Consider the following 17,753-nt stretch of genomic DNA (forward strand, 5'->3'; position numbering starts at 1 on the left):
AGTAGCAGAGTTTGACTAGACAGTGATTGAGATATTTTATGAATTAAATAGAAAGAACTCTTTAACTGTGAACTATGGGCTGGTGCATCATTGGTGTCTGTGCCTTATCCATCACATTTCCTGGAAAATAAAGGCAGAAGAGGAAGATTCAGGCGTTCAACCCAGAGGCTCACCAGCCTTATTACTCCTGGCTGCCTGGCATTGAGAAAATACTGTCTGTGCCCACGTTTCCTTATCTGTAAGTGAAGTAGTCGTCACAAGTGTATCTCAGATGCTACGGATTTACTGTTTGTGGATTAGTCGCTCAGTCGTGTTCAGGTCTTTTGTGACCTCATGGACGGTAGCCTACCAGGCTCCTCTGTCCATGGGATTTCCCAGGCAAGGATACTGCAGTGGGTTGCCATTCCCTTCTCCAGGAGATCTTCCTCACCCAGGGATTGAACATGGGTCTTCTGCCTGGCATGCAGATTCTTTACCACTGAACCATCAGGGAATTTATTTAACCCGTTCAATTTTCCCTAACTCTTAAAAGTAGGCATTATTAACTGACTAATTTTTACTCCTTCACTTTGCAGACAAGGAAATGGGCTCAAGGAGATTACAAGCCAGGAACACGAGGTTGCAGAGGAGACGAAGCCCGGTCCCCTCACTCACCACTCAAGGTACCAGCTTCCAGCTACGTAACACGGTATAGGAAACTCCGCTCAGCAGAGTTCACACGATGGTCAGACAAGAAACCGTTTGAAGTGTCGAGATGATGTTAATTAGATCCCTTCTCATTTCTTTTAATAAATGTTTGTGAATAAGTATGCCCAGGTACCTGCATTTCTTTAAAGCACGTTTGAATCATAGACCCTTTGTTTAATGATGGTGAGTAGCCAACCAAGTTCATGCTGCTACTCAGGCTTTTTTAATGAAGACCTTCCTGGGGAAGTGAACCTTCAGAGCAGGGGGCGGGGCTGAGGACGGCCCTCCACCTGGTGGCAGCCCAGCCCTCTGGCGGGGAGAGGCCCTAGATGGTCTGAAAGAGCCTCTGAAGTGCTGCTCTTGCAGAAGCAAACCTATAAATGACAGCGTGGTCCCTAAGCACGGGAACGAACTGCCTTCAAGTGGGTGTCTGCTTCCCTTTTGATGTTTAAGGGAAGAGCAAACCTGGAAAGGAAACACGGCAGGCGGATGACTGATGGAGCTGGAAAGGCTGAGACTTATTTCCCATCAATGCTCTCATCAGACTCTCTCACCCTTCCTGGTGGTCATTCCAGCACTGATGCCCTGCAGGGACGCTGGTAGCAGGAGACCAGAGAACATCCCCGAGGGGAGGACTCGGAGGCCCTGGGGGAGGGCGGGACCACAGGCTCTGCCTCTGGTCAGCTGCCTGAACTCCAACCAAGGCCTGCTCGCGCTCAAGTCTCTGGCAGACATTCTAGGTCTTCTTTGAATCATTTCCTCCCCCCTGGGCACCCAGGGGAAGCTAGGGGGGGCCCTGGGACGGATTCTGGCCGATGGGATGTTCATGGAAGGCACGAAGGCCATGTCCAGGCCCGTCTCGGGCTTCCACGCTCGCTTTCCCTACCTGCCGGCGGGGAGAAAGCTCAGAGCATACTGTAGAAGGGAGGCCACAGAGGCCAGGACCCGGGTGCTGAAATGCCACGTGAGAGGCCGCCACGCCAGAAGTGGTCTGTGGGTGTGACTGCTAGGCGAACCGGGAACCAACTTCTGTTGTGCTGAGCCACCGAGAAACCAGGGTTATCTGCTACTGCGTCTCGTATTTCATTTACAAACACACCAGGAGGTCATCGTGGGCCTTATTTCAGTTGTTCGAGAATCGAAAGAAATAATGTGCAGGAAGCCACCAGAGAAACTCTAAAGGCCCTGATCGTCATTGTCGATAATCAGCCCAGTCACAGAGCTTGTGGCACTCGATCCACAGGTTTCCTGTCTCAGGTCAGCCCTGCGGCCAGGCTCCCCGAGCAGAAGGGGTCAGGAAGCACCAGCCACCACCTCAAGCCCTGCGGTGGGCACGGCTGATGTCCAAGGTGATGCCACGCCTCCCCCTTTGGCTTCTGCCAGTGGACGCTGCAGAGAGGCCGTGAGACCAACTGCATCTTCCTGCCCAACCCCTATGGCTCATCCCAGGCTGTGTCAAAATTCTGTTCTATTTTGCCACTGGATTTCATCCCAAATGAGTTGTTAAATAACAAGAACAGCACATACTTACTGTGCACAGCCTTAAAAGAAAATGTAGACAGAAGATATTCACCCACTGAAGATGACCATTGTTAACAGTATGGTGCATTTCTTACGTGTATTTCTATCACGGTTGAGAAAATGATCCCCATACAATCACGTCTCTCGCATTTTTTGCTTGCCATTATCATAGGCATTTCCCCATGTCACTACAAATTGTTTATTAGACACTATTTTCAGGAGTTCCATAATGTTCCACGGTAAGGATGCACCGTGATTTTTCTACCCCATTCCTTATTGTTGGGTAGTTAGCTGTTGCCAGCTTTTCAGGGTTACAAAAAATGCTGCAAAGGCCATACCTGTAAGTTCTGCCTTGCTTCCTTTGCAGTCTGAATTCTTTAAAGGCCATTCAGAGTTCAGACTTGGGGAATATGTGGAAACCGTTGCACGTATTAGACACAGGCTGGTATCTGGAAGGTAACAGTCTGGGGCCGTCCATAATGTGATATGGGCTACAAGAGGCCCGGGGGAGGGTGGCTGAGATTTCTGAAGGAGACTGACGGGAAATCCAGTCAACTGTACCCACTCTAGGGAGAGGAGTGCGAGGGGTGGGGGGGTGATCCTAACTTCAGTTCTCTCTCTTTGAGGGTCTGGTCAGCCCCTTTTCTTGGGAGAGTCAGGGCTCATGTCTCATGAGCTGATGGCTGCACTGCCAGGCCATACTTCTTGAGTGTTAGTCTTTCTTATCTATTTTTTTTACCCACAACTGAACATTAAAAAAAAAAAATGAGCTATAATTAACATACATTAAATTCGCTCTTTTAAAGCATATAATTCAATTGCTTTAATATAATCACAAAGTTGTGCAACCATCACAAATATCTAACTCCAGAGCATTTTCATCACCCCAAAAAACCCCACACTGTTTAGCAATCACTCCTCCATTGTTCCTTCCTCCAGCCCCTGGCAACAACTAATGAACTTTTCTGTCTCTACAGATTTGCTGACTCCAGACTTCATATAAGTGGAATCTGGACGTGTGTGCTAGTGTGTCTGGCTTCTATTACTTAGCGTAATGTTTTCCAGGTTCATCCATGTTGTAGCATGATTCAGAACCTCATTTTTTAATGGCTAAACAATATTCCATTGTTTGGCTAGACCACATGTGTTTATCCATTCATCAGCTGATGGACATTTGGGTTATTTCCACTTTTTGGCTTTTATGAATAATGCTGCTGTGGACGTTTGCATATAAGTTACTGTGTGCATATGTTTTCAGTTCTCTTGGGTGTATACTTAGGAGTGGAAGTAACTCCAAGCTTAACTTATTAAAGAACTGCCAAACAGGATTCCAAAGGGGAAACATGTTTTTCATTCCCACTGGTGATGTATAGGGCTTCCCAGGTGGCTCAGTGGTAAAGAATCCCCCTTCCATTGCAGGAGACACAGGAAATGTGGGTTCAATCCCTGGGTCAGAAAGATCCCCTGGAGGAGAAAAGGGCAACCCACTCCAGCATTCTTGCCTGGAGAACCCCAAGGACAGAGGAGCCTGGTAGGCTATTTTCACAGGGTCACAAAGAGTTGGACATGACTGAGCAAATAAGAAGGCACGAAAGGTTCCAGTGTCCCCACGTCCTCCCTGACGCTTGTCGTGTGTCCATCTTTTTTATTATTGGCCATCCTAGTTGCTGTGAAGTGGGATCTCATGGTGATTTTGACTTGCATTTTCCTAATGATTAGTGTTTTTTCTGGAACTCTCTTGCTTTTTCAATGATCCAGGGGATGTTGGCAATTTGATCTCTGGTTCCTCTGCCTTTTCTAAAACCAGCTTGAACATCTGGAAGTTCACGGTTCACATATTGCTGAAGCCTGGCTTGTAGAATATTGAGCATTACTTTGCTAGTGTGTGAGATGAGTGCAATTGTGCAGTCGTTTGAACATTCTTTGGCATTGCCTTTCTTTGGGATTGGAATGAAAACTCACCTTTTCTAGTCCTGTGGCCACTGCTGAGTTTTCCAAATTTGCTGGCATATTGAGTGCAACACTTTCACAGCATCATCTTTCAGGATTTGAAATAGCTCAACTGGAATTCCATCACCTCCACTAGCTTTGTTTGTAGTGATGCTTCCTAAGGCCCACTTGACTTCACATTCCAGGATGTGTAGCTCTAGCTGAGTGATCACACCATCGTGATTATCTGGGTCATGAAGATCTTTTTTGTACAGTTCTTCTGTGTATTTTTGCCACCTCTTCTTAGTATCTTCTGCTTCTGTTAGATCCATACTATTTCTATCCTTTATCGAGCCCACCTTTGCATGAAATGTTCCCTTGGTATCTCTAATTTTCTTGAAGAGATCTCTAGTTTTTCTGTTCTGTTGTTTTCCTCTATTTCTTTGCATTGATCGCTAAGGAAGGCTTTCTTATCTCTCCTTGCTATTCTTTGGAACTCTGCATTCAAATGGGACTATCTTTCCTTTTCTCCTTTGCTTTTCACTTCTCTTCTTTTCACAGCTATTTGTAAGGCCTCCTCAGACAGCTATTTCGTTTTTTTGCATTTCTTTTCCATGGGGAAACATCCACTGGATCATCGAAAAAGCAAGAGGGTTCCAGAAAAACATCTATTTCTGCTTTATTGACTATGCCAAAGCCTTTGACTGTGTGGATCACAATAAACTGTGGAAAATTCTGAAAGAGATGGAAATACCAGACCACCTGACCTACCTCTTGAGAAACCTGTATGCAGGTCAGGAAGCAACAGTTAGAGCTGGACATGGAACAAAAGACTGGTTCCAAATAGGAAAAGGAGTACGTCAAGGCTGTATATTGTCACCCTGCTTATTTAACTTATATGCAGAGTGCATCATGAGAAACACTGGGCTGGAAGAAACACAAGCTGGAATCAAGATTGCCAGGAGAAATATCAGTAACCTCAGATATGCAGATGACACTACCCTTATGGCAGAAAGTGAAGAACTAAAGAGCCTCTTGAAAGTGAAAGAGGAAAGTGAAAAAGTTGGCTTAAAGCTCAACATTCAGAAAACTAAGATCATGGCATCTGGTCCCATCACTTCACGGGAAATAGATGGGGAAACAGTGGAAACAGTGGCTGACTTTATTTCTTCGGGCTCCAAAATCACTGCAGATGGTGATTGCAGCCATGAAATTAAAAGACACTTACTCCTTAGAAGGAAAGTTATGACCAAACTAGATAGCATATTAAAAAGCAGAGACATTACTTTGCCAACAAAGGTCCGTCTGGTCAAGGCTATAGTTTTTCCAGTGGTCATGTATGGATGTGAGAGTTGGACTATAATGAAAGCTGAGCGCCGAAGAATTGATGCTTTTGAACTGTGGTGTTGGAGAAGACTCTTGAGAGTCCCTTGGACTGCAAGGAGATCCAGCCAGTCCATCCTGAAGGAGATAAGTCCTGGCTGTACATTGGAAGGAGTGATGCTGAAGCTGAAACTCCAATACTTTGGCCACCTCATGCGAAGAGTTGACTCATTGGAAAAGCCCCTGATGCTGGGAGGGATTGGGGGCAAGAGGAGAAGGGGACGACAGAGGATGAGATGGCTGGATGGCATCACCGACTCGATGGACATGGGTTTGATTAAACTCCGGGAGTTGGTGATGGACAGGGAGGCCTGGCATGCTGCGATTCATGGGGTCGCAAAGAGTCGGACACAACTGAGCGACTGAACTGAACTGAATGATTAGTGGTGTAGAACATCTCTTCATGTGCTTATTGGCCATCTGCGTATCTTTAAAGAAATGTATATTCAAATCCTCTGTGCATTCAAAAATTTGGTTGTTTTTTTATCATTGATTTGTAAGAGTTCTTTATATATTCTGGGTACTAGACTCTTATCATATAGATCTGCAAATATCTTTCTCACTTTGCAGGTTGTCTTCTCACTTTCTTGGTGGTACCTTTTGAAGGACAAATGTTTTACATTTTAATGAAGTTTGATTTGTTTGTTTTTTCTTGTGCTGTTTGTGCTGTCGGTGTCACGTTTAACCCAAGATCACAAAGATTTACTCCTGTCTTCTTCTAGGACTTACGTCTCGGATTCATTTCAGGTCAACTTGTGTATGGTATGAGGTACAGGTCCAATTTCGTTCTTCTGCATGTGGAGATCTAGTTATCCCAGCACCACTTGTTGAAAAGACTATTTTTTCCACAAAATAGTGGATTGTCTTGGCACCCTTGGTGAGAATCAGTTACCTATAAATACATGAATTTACTCCTGAACTCTCAACATATGTCCATCCTTATGTCAGTACACATGATCTCGATCAGCGTAGACGTGTCGTGAGTCATGAAATAGGGAATCTGTCTTCCAACTCTGATCTTTTCCAAGATTGTGTTGGCTATTTTGAGTCCCTTGTATTTATATATGAATTTAGAATCTATTTGTCAATTTATGCAAAAAAAAAACGGCAGCTGGGATTTTCAAAAGGATTGTGTTGAATGTGTAGACCAACTTGAGGAGTATTGCCATCGTAACATTATTTAGTCTTCCACAGTGTTACTCTTAAAACCCAAAACAAACCACAAACTTCAACAGTTAGTTCACATAACCAACAACTATTAGGTTTTTCTGCAACGGCTCCTATTTCCTCCAGGTACTTTAAAAATAGAATGCTTTATCTTTGTAAATGAACGATCTTCTTTTACCAGTCAAACTTAACTGTATGTTTACTCATTCAACCAGATTCTGTTTTAGTGATGGAAAAGCCAAGGCAAAAGACACACATTCAAAGCACTGCCCAACTTGCCACAAGAGAACAGGTGGATTTGTGATGAAAATGAGAGGTTCTTGGTTTTTGCACTCCCGTGTTCTCCCAAAGTTTAAGCAAGAGCCGTTTTCATATCCTGGCTGCTCTCCATTTGTCTGCTTTTATGTGAAATTTATTAAAAAGTGTTGAATTTCTTTGAATCTGTTTCTTTTTATTTATAATAGTGGTGTGATCCAGGTGCCCAGCTGACCTCCTGGGCCTGTGTCTTTAATATAAATCACACTTCCTTTGATGACAATTGCAGTTGCCTGAGCCCGCCAGGTCTAGCCCCTCACACTGTCCCCCAGTGCTTCTGTGAGTCCCTGGAGGGCGGCTCACCCGCCCGGAACCAGTCTGTCAGCCAGTTACCTGCCCCGTTGCCTCTTCTGCACCCTTCCCGCCCATCACCGGATTACCAGACCACGCAAGCGCGCTTTTCAGGATTCGTTTGACTCTCTCGGCCCTGTGGGGCACCAGAGCAGAGCTGTTTCTACACAGGTGAAGAAGACAGTCTTCTCCACCTTAATGAAGCAACTCTCTGAGTAATTCTTGTAAAATCCAGTAGGCCCCGGGCCCTTGGACCCCTCCTCACACTCTACTGGGACTGAAGCACTCCAGGGGACAAGGCAGCAGCCTCCCACCCCGGCCCCCCACCATTCTCCTCTGCTTTCCAAGACCTCTGCCCCATCCCTCCTCCTTCCTCCAGGGTTGCCAGGCAGCGGCTTGAATTAATGTCTGCCCACCTGAAGAAAAGGAGCATGTGGTGTGTGTGAGTGTGTGTGTGAGAGTGTGTGTGTGTGAGTGTAAGGATGTGTGTGTGTGAGAGTGTGCATGTGTCTGTGTCTGAGGATGTGTGTCTGTGTGAGTGTGCGTGTGTGAGTGTGTGTAAGGATGTGTGTGAGTGTGCATGTGTGTGTGTCTGAGGATGTGTGTGAGTGTGCGTGAGAGTGTGTGTGTGTGTGCGTGAGTGTGTGTGTGAGTTGTGTGTTTTGGTGGGCATCTCACCAACAACAGCTGGGCACCCGCGGGAGTTCCTGAAGTTGAAAAAGTTGCCCACTCCCAAAGATGTTATGAGGATTAACTGAAGTAAGGCAAATAAAAATACATTAAAATAATGCAAAATAAACAGGGAACAATGTCCCCTCCTCCCCTAAAGTCTTGGTACAAAGAAAACACTTCCCCCAGGGTTTTAAAATATCGAAGTGATAAGACCCCTTTTCTGGTTAAAGGCACATTTTCCAAAGACTTCTTGCGGTCCCAGAGGAAACATCGCCAGGCCAGTGATTCCAGGACAGGTCCCTGGGCTACCCCTCCGCCCCCGCCGGCCCGCGTCCTTCCTGAGGACTGACATGGTCCATCCAGGCCAGGATGAAGGTGAGACTCGGGGTCAGAACTCCTTCCTCCGCTCACCTCCGGCCCCTGGGGATGAGACATGGTCTGTGGGTTTGGGCAGCTGGTGCCTGGACCACAGGGATTAGCGCCTCCTCCCGCTCTCTGCCTGGGCAGGAGGTGGACAGAGGGTGTCCCTGCCCACCCGCCTGCTGCCCACAAGGCCGGGCATTTCAGTTCAGTCGCTTGGGCCAAAAATAGAAGCCGGTTTCATCCACTCGGAGCAAGGCCTTTCCCAGGACCCTTCCTTCGCAGAAATCCCGCTGCGGTTTAGAGGCGCCCCCGCACCCCCTCCTCCTCCCCCAGCCCGCAGGCCCGCCGCTCCGCGGCCAGGCCCGCTCCCCAGGCGGGACCGGAGCCTCCGCATCCCGCTGCCCTTTGGGCACACGGTGCGCCCGGGCCTCGGGACAAAGCGGCCCCGCTCCAGCCCCCGCGGCCCCGCGCCCCGCGCGCCCCCTGCGCCCCCGCGGCGGTGGGCGCGGGGTCCGGGTTAGGAAGCGGGTTAGGAGGTGCGGAGGAAGGGGTGCGGCTCCGAGGGCCTTGTGAGCCCGGAGCCTCTGCTCTCCTTTCGGTTCTGTCTCCGCACGCCGTTGCCGGCTGTCTGGGGGTCTGCGGATGGCTGGAGAGGTCGAAAGGCAGCAGCAGGGCGGCGCGAGCAGGCCCCGAGCCAGGTCCCACGTGACCGCCCTCTGCCCCCAGTTCACGTGGGGGCGTCGGGCGCCGGAAGCGCCCAACTCGCCGCCGGGTGAACCGCGCAGCGGGGGGACGCCAGCCGGGCACGCGAGCGCGAGGGCGGGCTTCCTTCCGCGGGGTCTTCGGGGAGGTCTAAGCCGAGTTTGTTTGCCGCGGGGATGAGCGCGCAGCAGAGCATCCCGTGAGAGCAAACAGGCTGTCTGAACCTGCGGAGAGGGCCTGGAGGCGCCGTGAGCCAAGAGGGGGCCCGAGGGGGGCTTGGGGCCCCTTCATCTCCTTAAGCGCCCCCTAAAACACGCTCACCAGAAGCGGCGAGCTTGCGCTGTGGGCTCCGCTTCAGGGGACCCCCGTCTCCTCCCCTCCGCATCCTCTGTATTAACGTGAGCAGCCACTGGAGGGCGTAGGGGTTTGGGGAGGAAAGACTGCCGGGGCAGAAGAATTTCTGTTGTTCAGTTGCTCAGTCGTTTCTGAGTCTTTGCGATCCGTGGACTGCAGCACGCCAGGCTTCCCTGTCCTTCACCATCTCCCGGAGTTTGTTCAAACTCCTGTCCATCGAGTCGGTGATGCCATCCAACCATCTCATCCACTGTTGTCCCCTTCTCCTCCTGCCTTCAATCTTTTCCTGCATCAGGGTCTTTTCCAGTGAGTCGACTCTTGGCATCAGGTAGCCAAAGTGTTGGACGTGATGCTTCACCATCAGTCCTTCCAATGATATTCAGAGTTGATTACCTTTACGATTGACTGGTTTGACCTCCTTGCAGTCCAAGGGACTCTCAAGAGTCTTCTCCAGCACCACTGTTTGAAGGCATCAGCTCTTTGGCAGTCAGCCTTTTTTTATTGTCCAGCTCTCACATCCACATATGACTACTGGAAAAACCATTGCTTTGACTAGATGGACCTTTGTAGGCAAAATATAGGCAAAACCATGAAGGGTGGCAGATGCCATGCTGATGGGCTTTATACTTTACCTTATGGGCTGGAGCTTGCAAGCTGGTGGCCATGTGATTTTTTTTTTTAAATCCTAGGAACTTTGTTTAATTCATAAAATGTTTTTAATGTCAGCACCTGTCTAGAAATATCAACAACCTCAGATATGTAGATGATACCACCCTTATGGCAGAAAGTGAAGAGGAACTAAAGAGCCTGTTGATGAGAGTAAAAGAAGAGAGTAAAAATGCTGGCCTAAAACTCAACATTCAAAAAACTAAGATCATGGCATCTGGTCCCATCACTTCATGGCAAATAGATGGGGAAACAATGAAAACAGTGACATTTTATTTTCTTGGGCTCCAAAATCACAGGTGACTGCAGCCAAGCAATTAAAAGACGCTTTCTCCTTGGAAGAAAAGTTATGAAAAACCTAGACAGCATATAGAAAAGTGGAGACATCACTTTTTGGACAAATGTGTGTACAGTCAAAGCTATGGTTTTTCCAGTAGTCATGTATGGATGTGAGAGTTGGACGATAAAGAAAGCTGAGCGCCGAAGAATTGATGCTTTTGAACTGTGGTGTTGGAGAAGACTCTTGAGTCTCTTGGATTGCAAGGAGGTCAAACCACTCAATTGTAAGGGAAATCAGTTCTGAATATTCATTGAAAGGATTGATGCTGAAGCTGAAACTCCTGATACGAAGAACTGACTCAGTGGAAAAGACCCTGATGCTGGGAAAGATTGAAGGCAGGAAGAGAAGGGGATGACAGAGGACGAGATGGTTGGATGGCATCATCGACACAATGGACATGAGTTTGAGCAAATTCTGGGAGATAGTGAAGGGCAGAGAAGTCTGGCGTGCTACAGTCCATGGGGTCGCAAAGAGTTGGACATGACTGAACAACAAGAACAGGATGCTGAAGAGCCAAGAAAGAGGAGACATTTAAGAGACAGATATCTCAGCATTGCACCACGCATGGCTGTCTGTCTTCCTCCCACTCTCATCTCTCCTGACCTGATGCCCTGAATGTCCATGATGAGAAACGTGGTTCAGACTGCATTCGGTGCCAGGGCCTTCTCACTGGGCGGCCCCAGCGTTAACAAGCTGCACACAGGTGAGGTTTTCAGCCCGTCACCACCCTCCTTTCCTTTGGGGAATTGCTCTGAGCGTCAGGCTCTGCATGTGGTTCCCCGTGTTGGGTGGGGAGGGCATCACAGCAGGATGCCTGAGCAGCTGCTGTGGATTCACAAACATATTTTAGAGACCAGGCCCGGAGTCCTTTTGCTGTTCCCAATGCTTACCTTCCAGACTGATGCCACCTGTAACCAGCACGCTTCCTGTGGCCAGGCCTTATCCTCCTCTAAGGGGTGCTGTTGGAGCACCTCCCGGACCTGACTCACGGCCTCCAGAGAAGCCCAGCGTGAACGTTCATACTTCATCCCATTCAGGGAAGCTTCCCCGAGTATCTCCTTTGCACCAGCCACGGTGCTCCAGGCAGGGCCAGACACACACGGAACCACCACCACCCCCATGAGTCTGCCTGTGACTAGGCCTCCTGAGGCCCGGACAGGAAGTGAGCCGGGGCTTGGGTCTAGCACGAATGAGACAGAGCGCTTAGACAGAGGGCGTGACCGACAGAAATGCCCCAGCTCACAGCTCTGGCGCGGGAGTCCAAAACTGCAGCAGGAGGCAGGAGGTGCTGCCAACCCGCTCTCGGGTTTTGGACGAGTCCTACAGCTTGTTTGGGTTTTCATTGTTTGTGTGTCCGAGCGGGGAGGGGGTGGACCAGATGACTCCTGAGATGGCCTCAGGCTTCATCATGCAACAGTTCTGCTGAGCAGTGGCCTTAGGAGACAGACAGTCACTGAAGCTGAGATGTCTGCATTCGTTTTCTCAGGCTATGGAAACGGCGCTGGGGGCTTCAGCGACAGAACCTGGCCGTCTCACAGCTCTGTAGGCTGGGAGTCCAAGATCGAGGTTCTGGCGGGGTTGCTTCCTCCAGAGCAGGGAGGGGAAGCTGCCCCAGGCCCTCCCCCAGCCGCTGGGTGTTTGCTGGGCATCCTTGGTGTCCCCTGGGTAGTGGAAGCACGCCTCAGTCCCTTCCTGCATCTTCACGTGATGTCCTCCATGTGTCTCTCTTTGTGTGTGTCTCTGTGTGTGTGTGTGTTCATGCAAGCAAATCGCTCCCTTTTTAAAAAATGCTTTTATTTATTTGGCTGTGCCACATCTAGGTGCAGCATGTGGGATCTAGTTCCCTGACCAGGGATCGAACCCAGACCCCCTGCATCGGGAGCTCGGTGTCTTAGCCACTGGACCACCAGGGAAGTCCCTAGCATCTCTCCCTTTTATCGGGTAGTGGTCATGTCAGAAGAGGCGGCACGGCTCCAGTGAGAGCCGTCTGAACTAACGATATCTGCAGTGGCCCTGTTTCCCAATAAGGTCACATTCTGAGGTCCTGGGGGTCAGGGCTTCAACATGTGAGTTTTTTAGAGAATGCAATTCGGCACATAACAAGGTCCAAGTGAAAAAACGCCACGAAAAATCAACCAGTGTCACTTGAAATTGAGTTGGGTTTCTGAGTCTGGAATGATTGCTGCACACAGGAGCATCCATGCAGACCACCCAAAGGGGCTTATGAGAGGATGCTTGCTAACTGCAGAGCAGCGGCTGGGCTGGAGGGACACCCTCTCTGCACAGCGGCCTGGCCCTAGTGGAGGTCCTGGCACCGCTGCCGGGCGCAGACACGCAGCTGCCAGGACGCGGCTGCTGCCTGAGCGGAATCCGGCGGAACGCAGCGCGCTGCACGGCGTCTGCTGCCTCATGAGCCTGCTCCTCCTGGAGTCCCACACACGTGTGTCTCCTGCTCTCTTAGTGGGATAATTCGGACAAACTATGTTGAAATGGAAAATGTGCTTACCTCTGGTTCAGCAATTCCACTGCTATGATTTTTTTCCCCTAAGGAAATAATTCAATGAGTGCCCAGACATATTTTTATAAATATGTCTGTTTATCAGAGTGTTGCTTATATGACCCAAGAACTTCCATATCCATCAGTGGTAGATGAGTTAAATAAACTGTGATACAAGTGTGCCCAGCATGAGGCTACATTAAGTGTAATGAGATAAATCAGGGATTTTCAGGTCGGTCAGACCTAAAGGCCTCCTTTCTATAATAAATGTCAGACCCAAATGCCTCTTTTCTATAACAAATGTTTATAACACTCCCCTTACCATCCTGAAATGAAATTCATAGATAATATAACCTACACACATGACTTTTTAAAAATCAATATAATGACACAATGACACAATATAATGACACAGGCAAGTGTAAAGAATCAATATATTACCTTAACTGTAACGTGAAAGAGAAATAAAGGGAGAAGAATCGGCAATGAAATGTTTCAATATGTAAACGCACAGGCGTGGGTGCCCCGCGGAGACGTGGGGAATGTCAAGGTCGGCCCCTGAGGGATCCCCTCCAGTGACCCAGGCGCAGGGGCAGATCCTCCGCGGCGGGCACCAGGAGTCCAGGTCTCCCGGCTGCATTTCTATTCATGACGAGGTTTCCCAAGATGAACACGGCGAGGTACAAGCCACGCCCACCACCCCCTCATACTCCTGTAAAACGGAGTCCTGCTGAAACCAAGAAAAAATTGATTGTATCTAAATTAAAATGAATTTTGGATCTTGGATTATTCTAAATATGCTTTTCAACCACATGAGTTACTGGTGGGATATTTCAAAATTATGAGGGATTCATCTCCATGTGGGGCATTGCCTTGCATAATATAGGATGCTCAGCACCCCTGGACCACCACCCACTAAAGGCCCAGAGCCCCGTCCCCAAACAAAAAGCCCCCACAAAAATTTCCAACACACTCCCACTGTGAGGCAGAATGACCTCCTCGAGAACATGTCATCTCCGATCTGTGTTTGCGTGCATGCACGTTCAGTTGCTCAGTTGTGTCTGACTCTTTGTGACCCCATGGACTGTAACCCACCAGGCTCCTCTGTCCATGGGATTCTGCAGGCAAGAATACTGGAGTGGGTTGCCATGCCCTCCTCCAGGGGATCTTCCCAACCCAGGGATCAAACCCAGGTCTCCTGCATTGCAGGCAGATTCTTTACCATATAAGCCAGCTGGGAAGCTGCCCTGATACGTCTCTACTGACATGGAAAGAAGTCCATATTGTGTATTTTTAGTGTAGTGGATGGTTAAGTAAAAATCTGAAGGGTCCGCAACTATAACACAATTCCATTTTCAAAAAAAGAGTAAGCTGAAGAAAGAAAGACTCCATGAAAACCCAATGTGTGTGTGCACAAGTGTGTGTGTATGCATGGGTGTGCATATGTGTGTCCACAGAGGCACCCACCTGAACATTTATAGACAAGATTAACCAGCACTGTCTCTGGCAATGTTGTTGTTTCAGGTAACTTGTGTATTCTAATGTTGGCTTTCCAGAATAGACTGATCTATTTGATAATGTTATACCATCAGGAAAATTCAGCCATTTGCATCTGGCAGACAACTACTAGAAGGAGTTTTCTCAGCCCCGGCACTATGGGTTTGGGCTGGGCGGGGGTGGTTCTTGGCTGTCCCGTGTGCTGTGGGATGTCACGGCCTGGCCTGGAGCCCCAGGTGCACGGAGCACGTACCGTGGGCGTGGACGGGAACCTCGGGCGTCTTCAGACTCTGGCCACTGACGTGCAGTTATCACTGTCGCCAAGTCGTGTCCGACTCTGCGACCCCACGGACTGCAGCCTTTGACCTCCAGGGAGGCAAAAGCCCACGCCTGGCTGAGAACCGTTGCTGCTGTCTGGGTTCTAACCACTGCCAAGCCATCCCCTAACCTGTGCAAGTGGTGAATAATCACCACCCAGATCCCTTTGCTGTAAAATAGATGATGACACCTCATAGGGTTGCTTGAGGACTGAATTAGCACGTGTACAGTTCATTTGAATGAACTGAGGACTAGCACAGTTACTGGGGTGGCATAAAATGCACAAGAATGTGAGCTTTGATTATCTAAGAAAAAAGTCTACTTCTCAACATGGGATGCAAGCGGTGGTGGAGACGCTATAGACAGATAAACACACTTGGTATAGAGAGGAGCTGGACCTCACAGGCCACTGTCCCCCCAAGGACTGGCTTCTCTCCACGGGGTCCCAGAAGCCCCACTCAGGGCTGGCTCTTTCCTGGGACCTGGATGAAGTCTCAGCAGGTACCTATGGCCACGAAGGCAGCCTCAGCCCCGTGATTACAATACTGTCTAGAGTATAGAACTCCAGACTTCACGCGAAGGTGATGTTCTGGCTCCCCAGCCCTCCTGGGAGAGGGGACCTGGAGGCTTCTCCCTGACTCACCTGTCTTTCACTAGGCTTGGTGGGACCCTTCAGGGCTCCTTCTCTGTGGCGAGGGGGCGAAGCCTTCAGCGGCTGGCACCCTGCCCTGCGCCCACGTCTTCGGGGCTAGGCAGATGCTCAGACGCTTCCTTTTGGAGCGAGGTGGCCTCAGTCAGGTTCTCAGGGCCTCCCCTGCAGCAGATGCCCCATCCTGGGACCCACTTCTCCTTCTGCCCCTGGGAGCCCTCCTCTGGGGTCCCCCGACCCCCCAGAAGGTCCACATCTCATCTCCAGGAAGCAGCACCAGCACCCCGCTCCCTGTCCCGGGGGAGCCCCCCCTCCACCCCGGGCCCTGCTGGGTGAGGAGCACAGAGCATCCCTCTGCTCCCCGGCCCCAGGGGCGCACCCGGCTCCAGGCGAGGGGAGCACCCTGCCCCTTCCTGCCCCTTCGGTGGAGCTGAGGCGGGAGGGCTGAGCAGATCACGGGCTCCATCATTTCTTCCCATGGCTGCCGTCGCCTTGGTCCCTTTGTTGCAGGCAGCGGAGGCTGCAGGACCCAGAGGTGGGGTGTCCGGGATGGTCTTGGAGGCCCAGACAGAGACAGGGTTTATGGGCACCCTCAGTGCCTCCTCTCCCGGTCACCTGTATTCGCAGATGGCTTCTCTGTGGACCCGAGGCTCCAGCCACATCCTCTGACCTCTGCAAGGCAGGCCACAGGGAGGTCTGAGGTCCACCCGAGACAGGCTCCTTCTCAGTGAGAGGGATTTCCCCGGAAACCAGGCTGCCAGGCGCAGCAGCAGGCGCTGGCGGTGATGACTCGCAGCCTCGAGCTCCTTAGGAAGTCACGGTCAGTCTCCAGGTCCACACGCTCAGCGCGAGCTGGGCCAGCCGCGGGCTGTGAGAGGTGCAAAGCAAGGGGGCATGCTCTGGGTCACGGGCCCCATGGGGCCTGAGAGGGCCACCTCAGCTTCCAGAGCAGCTCGGCAGGTAGCCAGGGAACACTTACAGAGAGGGGCTCTGCCTTGTGCAGGGTAAGGCGGTCACGTGTTCTAGCGCACGGAAGTGATGCAGATGCAGAGGGTGGACGTGGTGGAGGCAACTAGGAGTGAGCGCTGGCCCTGGGCCAATCAGAGCGGAGGTTTTGACCCAGGGCCCCAGCCAGCAGCACCCACACGGCCTCGCCTGGGCACTCATTGAAAATGCAAATACAGACCTAGACCAGGAACCGTGGTTGTGGGACCCCAAGCAATGAGCCTCTTAATAAGGCAGCTTTGATGCTGTGAAAGTCCAAGAAGCACATGTTAGAGATATTGGGGGTGGCTCTGGGCACACCCCGTGTGAGCTCCAGGGTCAGGAGCCCCCGGCGGGGAGTCTGATGGAAATCTTGGTCCTCACGTGGGGTCCAGCAGCGGGTGGGTAACAGGAGAGGCAGAAGCTGCTTCTCATTCACATACCTAGAGCTGAGAGAAGCCTCCTCTTGAGGTGCTTGTGGTAAGGTGGTATTCCTCTGGAGTCGAAGCCAGGGACTAACCTCTCATCTCGAGTTGATTTTTGGTCCACGGAGATCTTTCGTATTGCTCCAGTGACCTCAGGATCCCTCTAGCCTTGAAACAGTGTTCTTGGGGTTTCTTCTAGCTTCTTCTAGCGTGCTCATGAGCTCCAGGGAGAAAAGGAGGGTATGATAGAGATGGAAGAAGGTATCCTTCTGGAACACAAACAGTGCAACCGGAGTACCTTCTGGAACACAGCTAGGAAGCAGAAGATGGAGGTGAGGGCAAAGCAAGGAGGCGGGCCAGGTCCTGGCTGGGGCAGGGCAGCCCCTCCTGGGGACCCCATCACTCACTCACCTGTACATTCACTCACAAATATTAATTGGACGCTGATAATGGGTCACGTGTGATGTGCTCAGCTGAGAAATCAGGACCCAGAATCAGCCCCTGCACTCATGAATAAGTGTGCCCCCCCGGGTGAAGAGAGGGTGATGTGCAGACAGACGATGTGCCCCCAGATCACCACTGCATCACAGTCCAGTTCGCTCACATGGGTGAGAGGAGCCGAAGTAGCTCAGCTGGGAGAGCGTTAGACTGAAGATCTAAAGGTCCCTGGTTCAATCCCGGGTTTCGGCAGACTGAGTGTTTTAATTTACATCCAGGAGAAGGAGCAATTCTAGTGACCTCCTTGATCTCCATTTACATGCTTGAAACTCCGCGAAAATTTTATCTTTGTGCTTCCCTGGCGGCTTATCAGTAAAGAATCGGCCTGCCAGTACAGAAGATGGGTTCCATCCCTGGGTCGGGAAGTTCCCCTGAGGAAGGAAATGGCACCCCATTCCAGTATTCTTGCCTGAGAAATCCCATGGACAGAGGAGCCTGGCGTTAGTGACTAAAACTAGAACAGCAACCTGGATAAGAATCCCGCACTGTCAATAA

At 50.4% G+C, this 17,753-nt stretch overlaps 1 non-coding gene across 1 annotated transcript; it reads left to right on the top strand.

Moving 5' to 3' along the window:
• The first annotated feature begins 17,377 nt into the window (after positions 1-17,377).
• Positions 17,378-17,450, top strand: TRNAF-GAA. The gene has a single exon. It is a non-coding gene; the product is annotated as a tRNA-Phe (tRNA).
• Positions 17,451-17,753: the final 303 nt, after the last annotated feature.

The sequence above is a fragment of the Cervus canadensis genome, chromosome 28, assembly GCF_019320065.1.
Source record: "Cervus canadensis isolate Bull #8, Minnesota chromosome 28, ASM1932006v1, whole genome shotgun sequence".
Lineage (NCBI taxonomy): Eukaryota > Metazoa > Chordata > Mammalia > Artiodactyla > Cervidae > Cervus > Cervus canadensis.